The sequence below is a fragment of the Coregonus clupeaformis genome, unplaced genomic scaffold (genome assembly GCF_020615455.1).
Source record: "Coregonus clupeaformis isolate EN_2021a unplaced genomic scaffold, ASM2061545v1 scaf1490, whole genome shotgun sequence".
NCBI classification, from domain to species: domain Eukaryota; kingdom Metazoa; phylum Chordata; class Actinopteri; order Salmoniformes; family Salmonidae; genus Coregonus; species Coregonus clupeaformis.
Genome location: NW_025534944.1, coordinates 40,001 through 62,500, shown reverse-complemented (window position 1 = coordinate 62,500; position 22,500 = coordinate 40,001). Strand labels below are relative to the sequence as shown.

At 42.2% G+C, this 22,500-nt stretch overlaps 4 non-coding genes and 1 pseudogene across 4 annotated transcripts; all 5 read right to left on the bottom strand.

The window, feature by feature from the left end:
• Positions 1-124: 124 nt before the first annotated feature.
• Positions 125-244, bottom strand: LOC123487159. Its single transcript, XR_006659659.1, has one exon. It is a non-coding gene; the product is annotated as a 5S ribosomal RNA (ribosomal RNA).
• A 5,821-nt stretch (positions 245-6,065) lies between these two features.
• Positions 6,066-6,184, bottom strand: LOC123487161. The gene has a single exon (XR_006659661.1). It is a non-coding gene; the product is annotated as a 5S ribosomal RNA (ribosomal RNA).
• Positions 6,185-14,592: 8,408 nt separating this feature from the next.
• On the bottom strand, positions 14,593-14,711 carry LOC123487169 (annotated as a pseudogene).
• Positions 14,712-15,896: 1,185 nt separating this feature from the next.
• LOC123487163 lies at positions 15,897-16,015 on the bottom strand. Its single transcript, XR_006659663.1, has one exon. It is a non-coding gene; the product is annotated as a 5S ribosomal RNA (ribosomal RNA).
• A 1,177-nt stretch (positions 16,016-17,192) lies between these two features.
• Positions 17,193-17,311, bottom strand: LOC123487147. Its single transcript, XR_006659647.1, has one exon. It is a non-coding gene; the product is annotated as a 5S ribosomal RNA (ribosomal RNA).
• Between the last annotated feature and the right edge of the window lie 5,189 nt (positions 17,312-22,500).

Below are 22,500 nucleotides of genomic sequence, written 5' to 3'. Positions count from 1 at the left end.
TTTGATCAGGGCAGGGCAGCACACACAAACTGCATTTAGTCCAATAACAATCCATGATATTATTAGGGTGATAAATAAAAAGCAGTTGCTCCATGACACAAGAGCACGCTCTACTGGGACAAAAAGCTTACAGCACCTGGTATTCCCAGGCGGTCTCCCAACCAAGTACTAACCAGGCCCGACCCTGCTTAGCTTCCAGAGATCGGACGAGATCGGGTGTATTCAGGCTGGTATGGCCGTAAGCGAGGGAACAACTCTTGGTACACTATATCAATTTTCAATCAATTTTATTTTATATAGCCCTTCTTACATCAGCTAATATCTCGAAGTGCTGTACAGAAACCCAGCCTAAAACCCCAAACAGCTAGTAATGCAGGTGTAGAAGCACGGTGGCTAGGAAAAACTCCCTAGAAAGGCGAAAGCCTAGGAAGAAACCTAGAGAGGAACCAGGCTATGAGGGGTGGCCAGTCCTCTTCTGGCTGTGCCGGGTGGAGATTATAACAGAACCATGCCAAGATGTTCAAAAATGTTCATAAGTGACAAGCATGGTCAAATAATAATCAGGAATAAATCTCAGTTGGCTTTTCATAGCCGATCATTAAGAGTTGAAAACAGCAGGTCTGGGACAGGTAGGGGTTCCATAGCCGCAGGCAGAACAGTTGAAACTGGAATAGCAGCAAGGCCAGGCGGACTGGGGACAGCAAGGAGTCACCACGGCCGGTAGTCCCGACGTATGGTCCTAGGGCTCAGGTCTCTCAGTTGGCTTTTCATAGCCGATCATTAAAGAGTTGAAAACAGCAGGTCTGGGACAGGTAGGGGTTTCGTAGCCGCAGGCAGAACAGTTGAAACTGGAATAGCAGCAAGGCCAGGCGGACTGGGGACAGCAAGGTGTCATCATGCCCGGTGGTCCTGACGTATGGTCCTAGGGCTCAGGTTCTCAGAGAGAAAGAGAGAACGAGAGAATTAGAGAGAGCATACTTAAATTCACACAGGACACTGGATAAGACAGGAGAAGTACTCCAGGTATAACCAACTAACCCCAGCCCCCGACACATAAACTACTGCAGCATAAATACTGGAGGCTGAGACAGGAGCGGTCCGGGAGACACTGTGGCCCCATCCGAAGAAACCCCGGACAGGGCCAAACAGGAAGGATATAACCCCACCCACTCCGCCAAAGCACAGCCCCCGCACCACTAGAGGGATATCCCCAACCACCAACTTACAATCCTGAGACAAGGCCGAGTATAGCCCACAGAGGTCTCCACCACAGCACAAACCAAGGGGGGGGCGCCAACCCAGACAGGAAGATCACGTCATGTTTCATTGAAATGTACAGCTGTGTGTCATCCGCATAGCAGTGAAAGTTAACATTATGTTTTCGAATAACATCCCCAAGAGGTAAAATATATAGTGAAAACAATAGTGGTCCTAAAACGGAACCTTGAGGAACACCGAAATGTACAGTTGATTTGTCGGAGGACAGACCATTCACAGAGACAAACTGATATCTTTCCGACAGGTAGGATCTAAACCAGGCCAGAACTTGTCCGTGTAGACCAATTTGGGTTTCCAGTCTCTCCAAAAGAATGTGGTGATCGATGGTGTCAAAGGCAGCACTAAGGTCTAGTAGCACGAGGACAGATGCAGAGCCTCGGTCTGACGCCATTAAAAGGTCATTTACCACCTTCACAAGTGCAGTCTCAGTGCTATGATGGGGTCTAAAACCAGACTGAAGCATTTCGTATACATTGTTTGTCTTCAGAAAGGCAGTGAGTTGCTGCGCAACAGCTTTTTCTAAAATTTTTGAGAGGAATGGAAGATTCGATATAGGCCGATAGTTTTTTATATTTTCCGGGTCAAGGTTTGGCTTTTTCAAGAGAGGCTTTATCACTGCCACTTTTAGTGAGTTTGGTACACATCCGGTGGATAGAGAGCTGTTTATTATGTTCAACATAGGAGGGCCAAGCACAGGAAGCAGCTCCTTCAGCAGTTTAGTAGGAATAGGATCCAGTATGCAGCTTGAAGGTTTAGAGGCCATGATTATTTTCATCATTGTGTCAAGAGATATAGTACTAAAACACTTAAGTGTCTCTCCCGATCCCAGGCCCTCGCAGAGCTGTGCAGATCCAGGACAGCTAAGCCCTGGAGGAATACGCAGATTCAAAGAGGAGTCCGTAATTTGCTTTCTAATGGTCATGATCTTTTCCTCAAAGAAGTTCATGAATTTATCACTGCTGAAGTGAAAGCCATCCTCTCTTGGGGAATGCTGCTTTTTAGTTAGCTTTGCAACAGTATCAAAAAGAAATTTTGGATTGTTCTTATTTTCCTCAATTAAGTTGGAAAAGTAGGATGATCGAGCAGCAGTGAGGGCTCTTCGGTACTGCACGGTACTGTCTTTCCAAGCTAGTCGGAAGACTTCCAGTTTGGTGTGGCGCCATTTCCGTTCCAATTTCCTGGAAGCTTGCTTCAAAGCTCGGGTATTTTCTGTATACCAGGGAGCTAGTTTCTTATGACAAATGTTTTTCGTTTTTAGGGGTGCAACTGCATCTAGGGTATTGCGCAAGGTTAAATTGAGTTCCTCAGTTAAGTGGTTAACTGATTTTTGTCCTCTGACGTCCTTGGGTAGGCAGAAGGAGTCTGGAAGGGCATCAATGAATTTTTGTGTTGTTTGAGAATTTATAGCACGACTTTTGATGCTCCTTGGTTGGGGTCTGAGCAGATTATTTGTTGCGATTGCAAATGTAATAAAATGGTGGTCCGATAGTCCAGGATTTTGTGGAAAAACATTAAGATCTACAACATTTATTCCATGGGACAAAACTAGGTCCAGAGTATGACTGTGGCAGTGAGTAGGTCCAGAGACATGTTGGACAAAACCCACTGAGTCGATAATGGCTCCGAAAGACTTTTGGAGTGGGTCTGTGGACTTCTCCATGTGAATATTAAAATCACCAAAAATTAGAATATGATCTGCTATGACTACAAGGTCTGATAGGAATTCAGGAAACTCAGAGAGGAACGCTGTATATGGCCCAGGAGGCCTGTAAACAGTAGCTATAAAAAGTGATTGAGTAGGCTGCATAGATTTCATGACTAGAAGCTCAAAAGATGAAAACGCCATTTTTTTTTTGTAAATTGAAATTTGCTATCGTAAATGTTAGCAACACCTCCGCCTTTGCGGGATGCACGGGGAATATGGTCACTAGTGTAACCAGGAGGTGAGGCCTCATTTAACACAGCAAATTCATCAGGCTTAAGCCATGTTTCAGTCAGGCCAATCACATCGAGATTATGATCAGTGATTAGTTCATTGACTATGACTGCCTTTGAAGTGAGGGATCTAACATTAAGTAACCCTATTTTGAGATGTGAGGTATCACGATCTCTTTCAATAATGGCAGGAATGGAGGAGGTCTTTATCCTAATAAGATTGCTAGGGTGAACACCGCCATGTTTAGTTTTGCCCAACCTAGGTCGAGGCACAGACACAGTCTCAATGGGTATGGCTGAGCTGACTACACTGACTGTGCTATTGGCAGACTCCACTAAGCTGGCAGGTTGGCTAACAGCCTGCTGCCTGGCCTGCACCCTATTTCACTGTGGGGCTAGAGGAGTTAGAGCCCTATCTATGTTGGTAGATAAGAGGAGAGCACCCCTCCAGCTAGGATGGAGTCCGTCACTCCTCAGCAGGTCAGGCTTGGTCCTGTTTGTGGGTGAGTCCCAGAAAGAGGGCCAATTATCCACAAATGTTATCTTTTGGGAGGGGCAGAAAACAGTTTTCAACCAGCGATTAAGTGCTGAGACTCTGCTGTAGAGCTCGTCACTTCCCCTAACTGGGAGGGGGCCAGAGACAATTACTCGATGCCGACACATTTTTCTAGCTGATTTACAAGCTGAAGCTATGTTGCACTTGGTGACCTCTGACTGTTTCATCCTAACATCGTTGGTGCCGACGTGGATAACAATATCTCTATACTCTCTACACTCGCCAGTTTTAGCTTTAGCCAGCACCATCTTTAGATTAGCCTTAACGTCGGTAGCCCTGCCCCCTGGTAAACAGTGTATGATTGCTGGGTGATTCGTTTTAAGTCTAATACTGCGGGTAATGGAGTCGCCAATGACTAGGGTTTTCAATTTGTCAGAGCTAATGGTGGGAGCCTTCGGCGTCTCAGACCCCGTAACGGGAGGAGTAGAGACTAGAGAAGACTCAGACTCAGACTCCGACTCGCTACATAATGGGGAAAACCGGTTGAAGGTTTCTGTCGGCTGAATGAGCGACACCGGTTGAGCATTCCAACAGTATTTCCCTCCAGAAGCCATGAGAAAGTTGTCCGGCTGCGGGGACTGTGCGGGGGGGATTTATACTAACGTTACTGTCTGTACTTACTGGTGGCACAGACGCTGTTTCTTCCTTTCCTACACTGAGATTACCCTTGCCTAACGATTGCGTCTGAAGCTGGGCTTGTAGCACAGCTATTTTCGCCGTAAGGCGATCGTTCTCCCTGTATATTATGAGTACAGCGACTGCAATTAGAAGACATCATGTTAATGTTACTACTTAGCTTCGGCTGTTGAAGATGTTGATGAACCATGTCCAGATAAAGCGTCCGGAGTGAAAAAGTTGAATAAGGGAAAAAAGTTGCGATGGAAAAAAGGAAAATAACGTAAAGTTGGCAGCTAAAACGCACAGGAAAATGACTCTTCTGTCTCGGGATAAACGTCCGGGGTGAAAAAGTTTAACGAAAAAAGATGAGTGAGGACAAAACTAAAAAGTTGGTAAATTTGTTGAACACAAAGATTAATTAAACGTTTATTAAAAGTAAAACGTGAATAGTTTGGCAGGTAGCCAAGTAGCAACAAAACAGCACAGCAGTACGGAGACAATGCGGAAGCGAGACGGAAGTCACGTCAAATCTCTATATAAAGTCAATGTGTCACTCACTCTGAAAGGGACACAGAAACGTATCCACTTTGTGACACAAACTGAAGAAGCTCAACCCTTGCTTACATTTCAATATATATATATATATATATATATATATATATATTTGAGTCTTGTTGGGGGGAAGGGCATATCCTATGTTGATTTATGACAAGTTCATTGACTAGGGCCCTATAAAATAGGCGTTGCGGACCGAATCACGGAATCCAGACATTAAACCGAAATTCAACAATATTCAAACATTTATTGAACTTAGTAAGAAATCAACTAAATCTATTCAACTTGTTAGAAAACGCATTCATTTGCCCAAGTCAATCATAAGACATGAACAAAATGCATCAGTGATTCGTATTTCCATGAACTTTCTGGCACGGCACAGGAATGCCCCTGTCTGTGTGCATGTGTGCGGTGTGCACGTATGTCTACACTTTGTGTAGCCGTTAGCGATGATGCTAATGATAACCTTCTTCTGGTAGGGAAGGAATGGCTTTCCCCAAAACCTTCGCAAGTAAATGTTAACTACAAAGTAGCCTATGCCTGCCTGGCAGAATTATACCGTGATCATTTGCATTACTCCAGTGGCCATTTGTTCTACAGCAACACCGCTTAACCAAACAAAGGTCTCTTCCTGGTGCACGCTTGCATTTAAGGGTAACTACACCCCAAAATCTAAATGTCTTACATTTTTCCCAGACCTCACAAATGGTCACCTGATAGGGTTTAAACATTGTTGTGGACATAGAACATCCAATTGTGCTGTTTTGCTATTAAAAAGGTGTACTTTTGAGAGCGAAAACCTGCCAAAACAGGGACAAACGGTCAACGGGGAAATCTAAACGGAGAAAAGGGAACTTGGGAATTAACGGAATCAGGCAAAACATTGAAGGGATTTTATAGTGCCCTAATGGACTACAGACATTGACTGTCTCCTAGACTGAAAACAAAGGCTGCATGTACTGCCTATATTTTGACGGAAACGCACTGTCCATTATTTGATTTGATCAGGGCAGGGCAGCACACACAAACTGCATTTAGTCCAATAACAATCCATGATATTATTAGGGTGATAAATAAAAGGCAGTTGCTCCATGACACAAGAGCACGCTCTACTGGGACAAAAAGCTTACAGCACCTTGTATTCCCAGGCGGTCTCCCATCCAAGTACTAACCAGGCCCGACCCTGCTTAGCTTCCGAGATCGGACAAGATCGGGCGTATTCAGGCTGGTATGGCCGTAAGCGGGAACAACTCTTGGTACACTATATAAAGTCAATGTGTCACTCACTCAGAAAGGGACACAGAAACGTATCCACTTTGTGACACAAACTGAAGAAGCTCAACCCTTGCTTACATTTCCAATATATATATATATATATATATATATATATATTTGAGTCTTGTTGGGGGGGGGGCATATCCTATGTTGATTTATGACAAGTTCGTTGACTAGGGCCCTATAAAATAGGCGTTGCGGACCGAATCACGGAATCCAGACATTAAACCGAAATTCAACAATATTCAAACATTTATTGAACTTAGTAAGAAATCAACTAAATCTATTCAACTTGTTAGAAAACGCATTCATTTGCCCAAGTCAATCATAAGACATGAACAAAATGCATCAGTGATTCGTATTTCCATGAACTTTCTGAAACGGCACAGGAATGCCCCTGTCTGTGTGCATGTGTGCGGTGCGCGCGTATGTCTACACTTTGTGTAGCCGTTAGCGATGATGCTAATGATAACCTTCTTCTGGTAGGGAAGGAATGGCTTTCCCCAAAACCTTCGCAAGTAAATGTTAACTACAAAGTAGCCTATGCCTGCCTGGCAGAATTATACCGTGATCATTTGCATCACTCCAGTGGCCATTTGTTCTACAGCAACACCGCTTAACCAAACAAAGGTCTCTTCCTGGTGCACGCTTGCATTTAAGGGTAACTACACCCCAAAATCTAAATGTCTTACATTTTTCCCAGACCTCACAAATGGTCACCTGATAGGGTTTAAACATTGTTGTGGACATAGAACATCCAATTGTGCTGTTTTGCTATTAAAAAGGTGTACTTTTGAGAGCGAAAACCTGCCAAAACAGGGACAAACGGTCAACGGGGAAATCTAAACGGAGAAAAGGGAACTTGGGAATTAACGGAATCAGGCAAAACATTGAAGGGATTTTATAGTGCCCTAATGGACTACAGACATTGACTGTCTCCTAGACTAAAAACAAAGGCTGCATGTACTGCCTATATTTTGAGGGAAACGCACTGTCCATTATTTGATTTGATCAGGGCAGGGCAGCACACACAAACTGCATTTAGTCCAATAACAATCCATGATATTATTAGGGTGATAAATAAAAGGCAGTTGCTCCATGACACAAGAGCACGCTCTACTGGGACAAAAAGCTTACAGCACCTGGTATTCCCAGGCGGTCTCCCAACCAAGTACTAACCAGGCCCGACCCTGCTTAGCTTCCAGAGATCGGACGAGATCGGGTGTATTTTTTTTTTTTTTTTTTTTTTATTGTAAAATATTCATCAAATACACTTATATTATACCATGTACAGTGTTATATGCAAAAAACCATACACTAGAAACTATTCTACCATAGGCAGGCGAACAATTCACCCCCTATCAAATCAAAGAACCCAAAGAAATAAAAACAAAAACCTAGTATACAAAAACCAGACATGACTAAGACATATCAAATTCCACATATTAAATAGGCAGATTTAAAAGCATCTCCCTGTCAAATAAAAATAAACATAGAAAATATCAAAATATTCCTTTCAAAAATTATAAGTGATTCCTCCACCATCCACCCTTGCAATTAACCCACTCCCCCTCTACAAAAAGTTCATCAAAATCTTCCAATCCATAACTATAAAACATATCGATGTGCTTCTTAAACAAAGCTACAAAAATACCCCACACCCTTACCCTCCTCCCTTCAAAATAAGCATAATTCCTCCCACAAAAAATAGCATACCTAACAAAACTCAATACAATATTCAACAACCTCACATTAACCCCCTTTACATTCATCTCCCACTCCAAATAAAACCAATTCCTCCCACGCATTCTTTTCCAACAAACCACTCCCCCAGTTTTTACATATTATTTCCTTTACTTTACAAAACATATCTTTTAAATCCTCGCATTCTACAAATAAGTGTAATAAATTTTCTGGTGCCTTACCACATATATCACATTCTCTTTTTATTTCTTTATTTATTTGATGCAGCACTACTTTTGTGTATATCCGATTATGTCTTATTTTAAAATCGTTATTTTCACATTCCAATTTATTCCCATGTAAGTATAAGTTTTTCCATAATACTTTTCGATCCATCTTCGGAAACAGTTCTACCCACCTCTTCTCAGCAGCAGGCCTGTCAGTAACCAGTAATTGTTTATAAAAAACATTTGTTCTGACACTAGCCAATGTTTTCCATTTATCCCCATTGTCAATATATAAATTCGGTAATACATATAAATCTTCCCAAATTCCATCTCCATTAATGACAGAAACCCATTCTGCTGGAATGCTACTTTTCACCCGTTCAAATCCATTCAATATAGTACCTTTCCAAACTGTATCATCCACATCCTTCACATTGTCATAAATGGCCTGGCCTCTTAGAAACCCAGGAATAACTTCATATACAAAGTCTTTAATAAGTCTCAGTCCAGCCCTCATAAAAAGGGGATTATACAACACTTCATCATTGAACATAATTTTGGGATTTAAAAACACAGGTTGATTCAGTATTATATCCTTATGTTCACACACATATTTTACACGAGGAAGAAATTCTCCCCATGCACGTAACACTTCCTGATAAAACAGAGGAACTTGTTCATACATAGGCTTTTTCCATATCATTAATAACCCACTCTCTTCACATCCTCCATTATTATACAAATAATTCCTAAAGAACCTCTTCCACCCATATTCTTCCTCCCCATATAAATACTTCTGTATAATTTTAATTCTTAATGCTTTTCTTTTCACGTCTATGTCCACTAATTTTAGACCCCCATCTTTATATTCTGCAGCAAGTGTAGACCTAGATATTCTAGCCCCTTTGCCATCCCACAAGAAGTTAGAAACAATAGAATTAAGTTCTTTTAAAACCCACTCTGGCATCTGAAGCACATCCATGACATATACACATTTAGATATTAGTAAAGAATTTGTTACCACTACCTTTCCTTTCAATTTTAAATTCCTCCATCTCCAAAATGCCATAGTTTGTTTGATTTTATTCAATACACCTGCCCAAGTCCTATCACATGCCTCCTTTTCATCAATACCCAAAATAACTCCCAACGCTTTAAAATAGCCATTAGCTCTTTTAAAATGATACCTACACCCATTATCATTCACTAGCCCCACATACAAAACCTCAGTCTTTTCTACATTAATCTTAGCACCTGATGCTTTCCCAAAGAGCTCAAAACACTCCATCACTCTATTTACACTTTCCACATCTCTAACAGTAATTGTAGTGTCATCTGCATATTGCTGCACAATGCTGACTCCACCCCCTGGAATAGAAACGCCTCGGATCTGGTGGTCTGCTTTAAGGAGAGCCACCAGAGGCTCAACCGACATACAATATAAGGCCGCAGACAATGGACATCCTTGCCTCACCGACCTCTCCAATGGGAAAGCATCAGTAAGTAACCCGTTACATTTTACTCTACTTACTGCAGCACCGTATAGCAGCTGTATCCAGGCCACCATTCTGCTCCCAAATCCAAAAGTTTTAAGCGTCTGCATTAGAAATGAATGTTCTACTCTATCAAAAGCTTTATTTAAATCAATGCTCAATACTACACCTCCCTCACCCTTCATATGTCTTATGACATCCCTTAAAGTGCAAATAATGTCTGCTATTTCTCTACCAGGAACACTGTAAGCCTGTGTCTCTGAAATAATACTTCCCATTACTTTATTAATTCTGTTAGCCAGCACCTTAGTTAAGATCTTATAATCTACATTTAAAATAGATAATGGCCTAAAATTTTCTAATCTTTTCCTACTTCCCTTGTTTTTATATATTATAGTTATTAAGCCAGTCGCCATCGATTCCGAGACTTCCTGAGATTGCTCCATATATTTGTACACATCTAATAAAACAGGTGCCATTATATCCACAAATGTTTTGTAAAACTCACTTGTCAGCCCATCAGAGCCAGGGCTCTTATTTCTATGAGCAGACAAAATCGCCTCCCGTATCTCTGTGACCGCCAAGTCTGTGTCACACATGAGTCTTTCATCCTCTGATATTCTGGCATCTACATAGCTCAACACCTCTTCTATACATCCTTGATCATTGCATTCTTTTTTAAAAAGATTACTATAAAAACATTCTATTGTATCTAAAATCCCCACCAGATCATTCACTGTCTCCCCCCTCTCATTCTCGATTTCTGTAATATAGTTTCTAGCCTGCTTCTTCTTTTCTAACCCTAAAAAGAAGGATGTACATTTCTCTCCTTCTATGGCATACTGTACTCTACTCCTTACTATTGCCCCCATACATGCACTCTTTTCAAAGTTATGTACCGCAGCCTGAGCTTCCATAAAACCTGCCATATCATAACCCTCCACCGTATCAACTTTCCCCAGCTCAATGTCTAGTCTTTTATTCAAAGCTATCCTCTCCCTCTTTAAAAGAAAATTCCTTCGTCTTGCATATTTAATGCTCAACCCTCTAATCTTCTCTTTTAGACCCTCCCACCACAAACCAATATTAACACTTTTAAAATCACTCAATATTTCTCTATTTATACAATCAGAAATCATATCAATATATTTTCCTTCTTTTAGTAGCTCAGCATTCAAACACCATACACCACCCCCTCTAGAAGGCACACTAGGACCCAGCAGGAAACCAAGAGAGGCATGATCACTTAATGTATTAAAATCATACCTAATCTTTTGTATATATTGCACTATATTTTCCGCCGCTAAACAATAATCTATGCGGCTTTGCCTGAGAACCTTCAAAACAACCTGCCTCCTTGAAAAAACTCTCTGACCTGGATGCATTCCCCTCCATACATCACTCAGACAATGATCCTTCATTATCCCCAACAATACTCGCCTAGACATGTCAGAGCGCAACAAAGTACTCCTTGACGTGTCCAGTTTTGTCAATCTAACGTTAAAATCCCCAACCAATATACAGTTACCCACACAATGTTGCTCAAGTGCCTTAAAAAATACTTCTCGGTCACTCTCATTATTAGGTGCATAAACATTCAATAAAGTGTATTGCACATTTAGAAATTCAAATTTAACACTCAAAAGTCTACCCTCTTTATCCGCATACACTTGCCTAATATTCTGTACACTATCCCTCTTAATTAATATAGCAACCCCACACGTCCTCTCCCCACCATTATTATAATAAATCAAATCCATCCATCTCTTTCTTACTCCATCCATCATACTGTCAGTCCAGTGTGTCTCTTGGAAGCATAAAATATCAGCCTGTAGTAGACTCACTGTCTGTTCTAACTTTCCCATATTCCTTAGTCCATTAATATTAACAGATACAACACTCACCATAAGTACAATTAATATGTTGATTTTTCCCATCATCAAGACCCAGTCTTTTTCTTCTTCTTCTTGATCTTGCTCTTCCTACTTTCCTTTGCTTCTTCCCTCACCCTTTGGACTTCACCCGCGGACACTTCACTCTCAGAGTCCTTCCTCTTCGCGGATTCCCCCTTCACATCCATACTTTCAGGAATAGTGTCAGGTACAACCCCTCCATTATCTTCATCTCCCTCACCTTCAGATGTTTCCGTTTCCTGCTCACCTCCTCCTCCTTCTCCACCATCAGGCTCCTTTCCATCTGTGCAGTAGTCATCTAGGAATTCGACATCCATGCTCGCCCCAATTCCATCCCCCTCTGTCGCAGTAGATTCACCATCTCCTCCTCCTCCACCATCCTTGTCTCCTTTTTTCCCCGTCCTCCATCACGTCCCCCTCCTCCACTCTCTCTTCTTCCATCTCCTCCTCCTGTTGTTCCATGTCTTCACCATCTGTTGGCCCAGTACACGTACAGCGCATTCTTCTCTCCCCACATCCATTACATGGTCTCTCCTCTCTCTCGACGCACTCTCTTGCATAGTGCCCTTGTGCTCCGCATCTCCGACATAGAAAATCAGGACAGTCCCGTACTACGTGGCCAGACTGAATACAAATTCGGCACACTTTAACTTGCCTGTCATGTATCACTCGAAAGTACTCAGTCCCCTCCAACGTCTCAAACTTGGTAGAATATGGTAGTGAGCGCACCACGTCTGTAAACCGAACTTTACAGAATCTTGTGCCATCAGCGATCTCTGTTCCTGGCCATAATCTCCTCTTAATCCCAGAAACCGCCTTCACACCCCATCCTTCCAATTTTGCCACGATAGTATCGTCACTAATATACACTGGTAAATTCATAAAGGACACCACCAGCTCATCCGCTGAAATGTCCCTCGCCATTACCGTGCACGATTTGATTTTTAGTCCATCCATTAACCTCTCCTTCCCATGGACATGGGACATCGTAATCTCATACTTCTGATCACCTTTAAATCTGCACCCTATCACCGTTCCACACGCCTCCTTTATCCCTCTCAGCAATTCCATCATCGTTAATTTCTTTTCCCCAGTGATATCCACCGCCACCGTACAAGTCTTATCATAGGACTTTTCCCTCGATGATGGTGCATCAGGAACTTTTCCTCCATGTCCAGTACTCTTTGTCTGTTCCATCGCGTAGGTCGTTGTATCTATTGTTGTCCGTCCGATTAACTAATTATATCTGTATTTTTCCCTCCTTTCCTTCCCCCCAGCAAAAGCTGCTAGGGGAGAAACAACTCTTACTAATAAATCAAAAACAAAAATCAAATTCCACATAAATAACCAAACAAAAAAAGATTTCAAAACGCAGCAACCAATTCCCTCTCCTTCTCCTCCAATACCACCGCACCTGTTTCCACTTCCTCAATTACCGAAAGGGGCGTATTCAGGCTGGTATGGCCGTAAGCGAGGAACAACTCTTGGTACACTATATAAAGTCAATGTGTCACTCACTCTGAAAGGGACACAGAAACGTATCCACTTTGTGACACAAACTGAAGAAGCTCAACCCTTGCTTACATTTCCAATATATATATATATATATTGAGTCTTGTTGGAGGGGGGCATATCCTATGTTGATTTATGACAAGTTCATTGACTAGGGCCCTATAAAATAGGCGTTGCGGACCGAATCACAGAATCCAGACATTAAACCGAAATTCAACAATATTCAAACATTTATTGAACTTAGTAAGAAATCAACTAAATCTATTCAACTTGTTAGAAAACGCATTCATTTGCCCAAGTCAATCATAAGACATGAACAAAATGCATCAGTGATTCGTATTTCCATGAACTTTCTGAAACGGCACAGGAATGCCCCTGTCTGTGTGCATGTGTGCGGTGTGCGCGCATGTCTACACTTTGTGTAGCCGTTAGCGGTGATGCTAATGATAACCTTCTTCTGGTAGGGAAGGAATGGCTTTCCCCAAAACCTTCGCAAGTAAATGTTAACTACAAAGTAGCCTATGCCTGCCTGGCAGAATTATACCGTGATCATTTGCATCACTCCAGTGGCCATTTGTTCTACAGCAACACCGCTTAACCAAACAAAGGTCTCTTCCTGGTGCACGCTTGCATTTAAGGGTAACTACACCCCAAAATCTAAATGTCTTACATTTTTCCCAGACCTCACAAATGGTCACCTGATAGGGTTTAAACATTGTTGTGGACATAGAACATCCAATTGTGCTGTTTTGCTATTAAAAAGGTGTACTTTTGAGAGCGAAAACCTGCCAAAACAGGGACAAACGGTCAACGGGGAAATCTAAACGGAGAAAAGGGAACTTGGGAATTAACGGAATCAGGCAAAACATTGAAGGGATTTTATAGTGCCCTAATGGACTACAGACATTGACTGTCTCCTAGACTGAAAACAAAGGCTGCATGTACTGCCTATATTTTGATGGAAACGCACTGTCCATTATTTGATTTGATCAGGGCAGGGCAGCACACACAAACTGCATTTAGTCCAATAACAATCCATGATATTATTAGGGTGATAAATAAAAGGCAGTTGCTCCATGACACAAGAGCACGCTCTACTGGGACAAAAAGCTTACAGCACCTTGTATTCCCAGGCGGTCTCCCATCCAAGTACTAACCAGGCCCGGCCCTGCTTAGCTTCCGAGATCGGACGAGATCGGGCGTATTTTTTTTTTAGCTTCACAGCTTATTTTTACATATCATAGCTTCATATTTCACATCACATCTTCACAGCTTATTTTTACATATCATAGCTTCATATTTCACATCACATCTTCACATCTCATAGCTTCACAGCTTATTTTTACATATCATAGCTTCATATTTCACATCTTCACATCTCATAGCTTCACAGCTTATTTTTACATATCATAGCTTCATATTTCACATCACATCTTCACATCTCATAGCTTCACAGCTTATTTTTACATATCATAGCTTCATATTTCACATCTTCACATCTCAGCATATAACACAGATTATCAGTCCACGTCATAGCTTCTTACATGATTTTACAGCAACTGGTATTCCAAGGTGGTCCCCCATCCAAGTACTAACCAGCCCTAACCCTGCTTAGCTTCCGAGATCTGACGAGATCGGGCGTATTCAGGCTGGTATGGCCGTAAGCGAGGGAACAACTCTTGGTACACTATATAAAGTCAATGTGTCACTCACTCTGAAAGGGACACAGAAACGTATCCACTTTGTGACACAAACTGAAGAAGCTCAACCCTTGCTTACATTTCCAATATATATATATATATATATATATATATATATATATATATATATTTTTTTTTAGTCTTGTTGGGGGGAAGAGGGCATATCCTATGTTGATTTATGACAAGTTCATTGACTAGGGCCCTATAAAATAGGCGTTGCGAACCGAATCACGGAATCCAGACATTACACCGAAATGCAAAAATATTCAAACATTTATTGAACTTAGTAAGAAATCAACTAAATATATTCAACTTGTTAGAAAACACATTCATTTGCCCAAGTCAATCATAAGACATGAACAAAATGCATCAGTGATTCGTATTTCCATGAACTTTCTGGCACGGCACAGGAATGCCCCTGTCTGTGTGCATGTGTGCGGTGCGCGCGTATGTCTACACTTTGTGTAGCCGTTAGCGATGATGCTAATGATAACCTTCTTCTGGTAGGGAAGGAATGGCTTTCCCCAAAACCTTCGCAAGTAAATGTTAACTACAAAGTAGCCTATGCCTGCCTGGCAGAATTATACCGTGATCATTTGCATCACTCCAGTGGCCATTTGTTCTACAGCAACACCGCTTAACCAAACAAAGGTCTCTTCCTGGTGCACGCTTGCATTTAAGGGTAACTACACCCCAAAATCTAAATGTCTTACATTTTTCCCAGACCTCACAAATGGTCACCTGATAGGGTTTAAACATTGTTGTGGACATAGAACATCCAATTGTGCTGTTTTGCTATTAAAAAGGTGTACTTTTGAGAGCGAAAACCTGCCAAAACAGGGACAAACGGTCAACGGGGAAATCTAAACGGAGAAAAGGGAACTTGGGAATTAACGGAATCAGGCAAAACATTGAAGGGATTTTATAGTGCCCTAATGGACTACATACATTGACTGTCTCCTAGACTAAAAACAAAGGCTGCATGTACTGCCTATATTTTGAGGAAAACGCACTGTCCATTATTTGATTTGATCAGGGCAGGGCAGCACACACAAACTGCATTTAGTCCAATAACAATCCATGATATTATTAGGGTGATAAATAAAAGGCAGTTGCTCCATGACACAAGAGCACGCTCTACTGGGACAAAAAAATTACAGCACCTGGTATTCCCAGGCGGTCTCCCATCCAAGTACTAACCAGGCCCGACCATGCTTAGCTTCCGAGATCGGACGAGATCAGGCGTATTCAGGCTGGTATGGCCGTAAGAAAGGGAACAACTCTTGGTACACTATATAAAGTCAATGTGTCACTCACTCTGAAAGGGACACAGAAACGTATCCACTTTGTGACACAAACTGAAGAAGCTCAACCCTTGCTTACATTTCCAATATATATATATATATATATATATATATATATATATATATTTTGAGTCTTGTTGGGGGGGGAAGGGCATATCCTATGTTGATTTATGACAAGTTCATTGACTAGGGCCCTATAAAATAGGCGTTGCGGACCGAATCACGGAATCCAGACATTAAACCGAAATTCAACAATATTCAAACATTTATTGAACTTAGTAAGAAATCAACTAAATCTATTCAACTTGTTAGAAAACGCATTCATTTGCCCAAGTCAATCATAAGACATGAACAAAATGCATCAGTGATTCGTATTTCCATGAACTTTCTGAAACGGCACAGGAATGCCCCTGTCTGTGTGCATGTGTGCGGTGCGCGCGTATGTCTACACTTTGTGTAGCCGTTAGCGATGATGCTAATGATAACCTTCTTCTGGTAGGGAAGGAATGGCTTTCCCCAAAACCTTCGCAAGTAAATGTTAACTACAAAGTAGCCTATGCCTGCCTGGCAGAATTATACCGTGATCATTTGCATCAATCCAGTGGCCATTTGTCCCACAGCAACACCGCTTAACCAAACAAAGGTCTCTTCCTGGTGCACGCTTGCATTTAAGGGTAACTACATCCCAAAATCTAAATGTCTTACATTTTTCCCAGACCTCACAAATGGTCACCTGATAGGGTTTAAACATTGTTGTGGACATAGAACATCCAATTGTGCTGTTTTGCTATTAAAAAGGTGTATTTTTGAGAGCGAAAACCTGCCAAAACAGGGACAAACGGTCAACGGGGAAATCTAAACGGAGAAAAGGGAACTTGGGAATTAACGGAATCAGGCAAAACATTGAAGGGATTTTATAGTGCCCTAATGGACTACAGACATTGACTGTCTCCTAGACTAAAAACAAAGGCTGCATGTACTGCCTATATTTTGAGGGAAACGCACTGTCCATTATTTGATTTGATCAGGGCAGGGCAGCACACACAAACTGCATTTAGTCCAATAACAATCCATGATATTATTAGGGTGATAAATAAAAGGCAGTTGCTCCATGACACAAGAGCACGCTCTACTGGGACAAAAAGCTTACAGCACCTGGTATTCCCAGGCGGTCTCCCATCCAAGTACTGACCAGGCCCGACCCTGCTTAGCTTCCGAGATCGGACGAGATCGGGCGTATTCAGGCTGGTATGGCCGTAAGCGAGGGAACAACTCTTGGTACACTATATAAAGTCAATGTGTCACTCACTCTGAAAGGGACACAGAAACGTATCCACTTTGTGACACAAACTGAAGAAGCTCAACCCTTGCTTACATTTCCAATATATATATATATATATATATATATTTGAGTCTTGTTGGGGGGGAAGAGGGCATATCCTATGTTGATTTATGACAAGTTCATTGACTAGGGCCCTATAAAATAGGCGTTGCGGACCGAATCACGGAATCCAGACATTAAACCGAAATGCAACAATATTCAAACATTTATTGAACTTAGTAAGAAATCAACTAAATCTATTCAACTTGTTAGAAAACACATTAATGAGAGAGGGATCACGTGACCCTTGAACGAGATGGCCGCATGAACTAGGAGCTCCGCACAAGTAGTTTCCAATTCCTAATCTTACCTCCACTTCAAGTTTAAACTCATTTAGCTTTAGTCAAAAAGTCATGGCGGCTTCAAAAGGCAACACTACAGGGGACATTTTTACCCGGACTCGAGTACTAGCGACGGAAAAAGCCTCCAAGAAGCAGCTAGCTTCAGAAAAAGCTAGCGCCATTAGCCAGGAGAAAGAGGACCCGTCCCCCCCCGAGGCCCAACGAATGCCAACCTCGCACTCTGTCGAAGACATCTTTTCTGAGCTGAGATCCCAACGTACAGAACTCAACACTAAACTAGATGCCATTAACGCTCAGCTCAGTGCGATAGGGGGCAAGGTGACAATCCTGGAAAATGCCTTGCCTGACATAAACAACAAGATAACCATAAACGCGGGGCGCCTGGACGAGGCAGAGGGGCGAATCCTATCCACGGAAAACTTATTGACAGACGCCATGGAAACAATAGCATATGCTAAAAAAAAAATAGAGCAGCTGGAAGAGAAAACAGAGGACCTGGAAAACAGGGGGCGAAGGAATAATTGTGTTCTATTAAATCTGGGCGAAAAAGAAGAGGGAAACATGCCACTGATCCGCTACCTGCAAGACAAACTTCCCGAGTGGCTCCACCTGTCCACCGACAGGCCCATAGAACTCGAGAGAGCTCACCGAGCACTGAGGCCCCCACCAGCAGCCAGACAACCACCGCGCCCAATCACCATACGTTTCCTGAGATTCACCGACAAGGAACGAGTCCTACAGGCGGCGAAAACCAACACCATTACAGTGGGAAACGCCAAACTCACCTTACTCCAGGACCTGTCAGCTGGAATACGCCGAAAGCGCCGAGAGTTTGACGAGGTGAAGAAATGCTCCATTGACCGAGGCATCTTTAGGGGATTCAAATACCCAAACGAGCTCAGGATTCTTCACCAAGGAGCCCTGCGACACTTCAAAACTCCCGAAGAGGCGAAACGTTTTTTGAAAGACAACCCCGGTCAATGAGAAATGGACCATTGACTAAATGCGATTAATGCGATTACTGTTATTACTAAAGGAGGTAAGACAACATATAGCCGATATCCAAAGACCCACCGCCCTGCTAAATTTCATTATAGCCGTCCAATCTATATTTATGTTCCTTTAGCTGAGAGGGATAGGCCCCATATTATAACTTAGGCCTACTGTATGTAGGCTGGGCTATTGATTTTATTTTCTCCCTTTCTTAATGTGGTCTGGACGGGGGCTACGTTGTCAGTTACTCAATGCGGGCGGAGAGGATGAGGCATTTCTTTGGTGGGGAGGGGGAGACGTTGTGCGTTGCTAACTGTTCCCGGACTTTTTTTTTTGTTGGAACACAGAATTGTGACTGAGCGGGGAGGTAATAGATCCAACGGGATATGTCGAGTTGTTTGGGAACTCGGCTGGGGTGTTCAGAGATTGTTATTTTATGCAAACCATTTATTTTCCTTTTATGTGAACGCAGCTGTAACTACGATCCACCTTTACCCAGAGATGACTTGCACTAAAGTTCGATTACTGTTCGATGATGATGACTAGTACCTTAAATCTATTGACATGGAACTGCCACGGTCTAGGCCATGCAATAAAACGGAAAAAGATACTATGTGCTCTAAAAAAGGAAAAAGCAGACATCGCGCTATTGCAAGAGACACACCTCTGTGATGCTGAACATGCCAAACTCCGCAGAGCTTGGGTGGGACAGGTGTATTTCTCATCTTTCAAATCCAACAGTAGAGGTACAGCAATACTTATCCATAAGAATGTTCCATTCATAATTGACTAAAACATATCTGATCCGGAGGGGAGATTTATCTTGATAACTGGGTCACTGTATGGGCAACCAATTACTATCTTAAACATATACGCCCCTAACACAGATACTCCTGCTTTTATGTCGAAAATGATAACTCTGTTCAATGAGCATTGTGTTTCCTTTGGAGTGTTGGCCGGAGATTTTAATTGTACCCTGAACCCAACCCTAGACAAATCATCTCAAATCACCACCACAAATCCTAGATCTGCAAAGATGTTGAACTCTCTTACTAAAGAGATGGGACTGATAGATATCTGGAGAGAGACTAATAGCTCAGCTATGGACTATACATACTACTCTAATGTCCATAACACCTACTCCCGTATAGATTACATTTTTATCCCAAAGAGTTTCATAAATTCAGCCACGTGTACAATCGGACCCATAGCGCTTTCGGATCACGCCTTTGTCCACCTCCGCTTTGACCTCTGCAAAAACATCCCGAGATCAAAGAGCTGGAAATTCAACACCTCCATGCTATCAAACGAAGCATTCCATACATTGGTAACTACATGGATAGACAACTACACACAAGACAACAAAGATTCTCCTGTTTCTCCGGCCACAATGTGGGACGCTGCTAAAGCCACACTAAGAGGTCATCTAATTGCATATGCTTCCTCTAAGAAAAAAGCAATGGAAGCACACAGGCTAGATCTGGAGAGGGAGCTGGAACGCTGTGAAAAAGTACATAAACAATCCCCAGACAGCACCTCCTGGAGTCAACTTAAAGCAGCCAAAGCCAAACTGAATTTGGACTATACTCGGGAGATAAAAAAAAGTTTTCTTTACTAAACAGAAATACCATGAGTATAGCAATAGGCCTAGTAGATTGCTTGCTTATCAATTAAAAAAAGAGCAGTCAGAGCGTACAATTATGGCTATCCGAACAGCAGAGGATGAGGTCACATATGATCCAAAAAAGATCAATTTAACTTTTCATGATTTTTACTGCAAACTATATACCTCTGAGAGAAAACACACGGAGGCAGAACTCCACTCCTTCCTAGAGGGAATCTCGCTACCTAAACTATCAGAGACCGACCAAGAAGATCTCAACTCCCCCTTCACTCCTGAGGAGATCCTGGAGGCAATTACCTCCATGCCACCTAACAAGTCCCCAGGCCCAGATGGATTCCCCAGAGAGTTCTACAAAGCTTTTTGGCCCCAGCTTAGCCCTATTTTCATGCCAATGCTGGAGGATTTTTGCAAAAACGGAGTTCTCCCAGACTCAATGCACACAGCTCGCATTACAGTGTTGCTCAAAAAAGACAAGGATCCCCTATCCTGCTCCTCCTTCCGGCCCATAAGCTTGTTGGATTTCGACTACAAAATAATCACCAAATTGCTCGCCAAAAGACTAAACACTCTTCTTCCCAAAATAATAAAAGCGGACCAGACGGGATTTATTAGAGACAGATACTCTTCTGATAACATTCGCCGTCTTTTTGATATTATTGATCAAGTAAACGCACAGAAGACCCCTGTCCTGCTGGCTTCACTGGATGCTGAGAAGGCGTTCGACAGGATGGAGTGGAGCTTTCTGTTCTCAGTCTTAGAGAAGTTCAACATGGGCCCAAACTTTATTAAATGGATCAAATCACTATACTCTCATCCAAATGCCATGGTGACTACTAACGGACTGAACTCTGACAGATTCCCTTTGGGACGGGGCACAAGACAAGGGTGCTCGCTGTCCCCCCTGCTCTACTTGTTGGGGGCGGAGCCTCTGGCAGAGTTGATAAGGAGCAATCCAAGTATTATGGGTGTTCCTGCAGGCGGCCTGCAGCATAAGATTTCGCTTTACGCGGATGATGTCTTGCTCTACATATCCAACCCTGAGAAATCCCTTCCTCCCATCTTAGATACAATTGCTCAGTATGGCACGTTTTCAGGTTATAAGATTAATTTTAACAAATCCACTGTCTGCCCTCTCAATATTATACTCACCAGTTCTATGAAGACACTATGCCCATTCCAATGGAAGACACAGGGGTTTCAATACCTTGGGATATTCATAACACCAGATCTGAATAGGCTTTTCAAAGAGAATTATCTTCCACTCCTGGATCAAATCAAGAACAACCTCCAAACCTGGATCTCCCTCCCAATTAGCTTAGTAGGAAGAATTAATGTAATCCGTATGAACATCCTCCCTAGACTGAACTATTTATTTCAGATGCTCCCATGCTATCTCCCAGCTTCCTTTTTCAAAACAATTAACCAAAGCATCACCAAATTTATATGGGGCAATAAAAAACCCTAGGATCAAGCTTTCCACTCTATCGAAACCTGAATCTAAGGGTGGTCTTGCCCTTCCCTCCCTTCAATTGTACTACTGGTCTGCCCAAATCCGCAACATGCTAACATGGATCACAAACAGACAAGAGTCAACGTGGAGCCAGATAGAAGCCCAATCTTGTGGTTCATTGCCACTAAGCTCAACTATATTCATTGATAACTTTAGTGAAGTGGGCAACATAGCCAAAACATTTGTGATTTACAGTACCCTACGAGCGTGGAGGGACTGTAAGAAATACTTGGGCATCTCCTCCCAAATATGTTCTCACTCGCCTATAGTAGGCAACCCAGACTTGCCAAAAGCCCTGAGAGATGCCAACTTTAATCTTTGGCATACTCTAGGAATCAGGACCTTTTCAGACCTATTTCATCAGAAGACCACTACACTGAAATCCTTTCAAGAGCTCTGCAATGAATTCAATGTGCCAAGATCCCATTTTTTTAAATATCTACAAATTAGACATGTCATCTCCTCATTTACTTCCAAGAGGAGGTTTAGAACTCAGTTGAATGAAGTTGAAACCCTTCTTGTCACAGCACAATCCATTAAAGGCAAAATATCCTATATCTATAGACTCCTTTCTGAGAAAGGAGGATCCTCCTTTACTCCTTTGAAAATAATATGGGAAAAGGACCTTGGTCTGACTATCA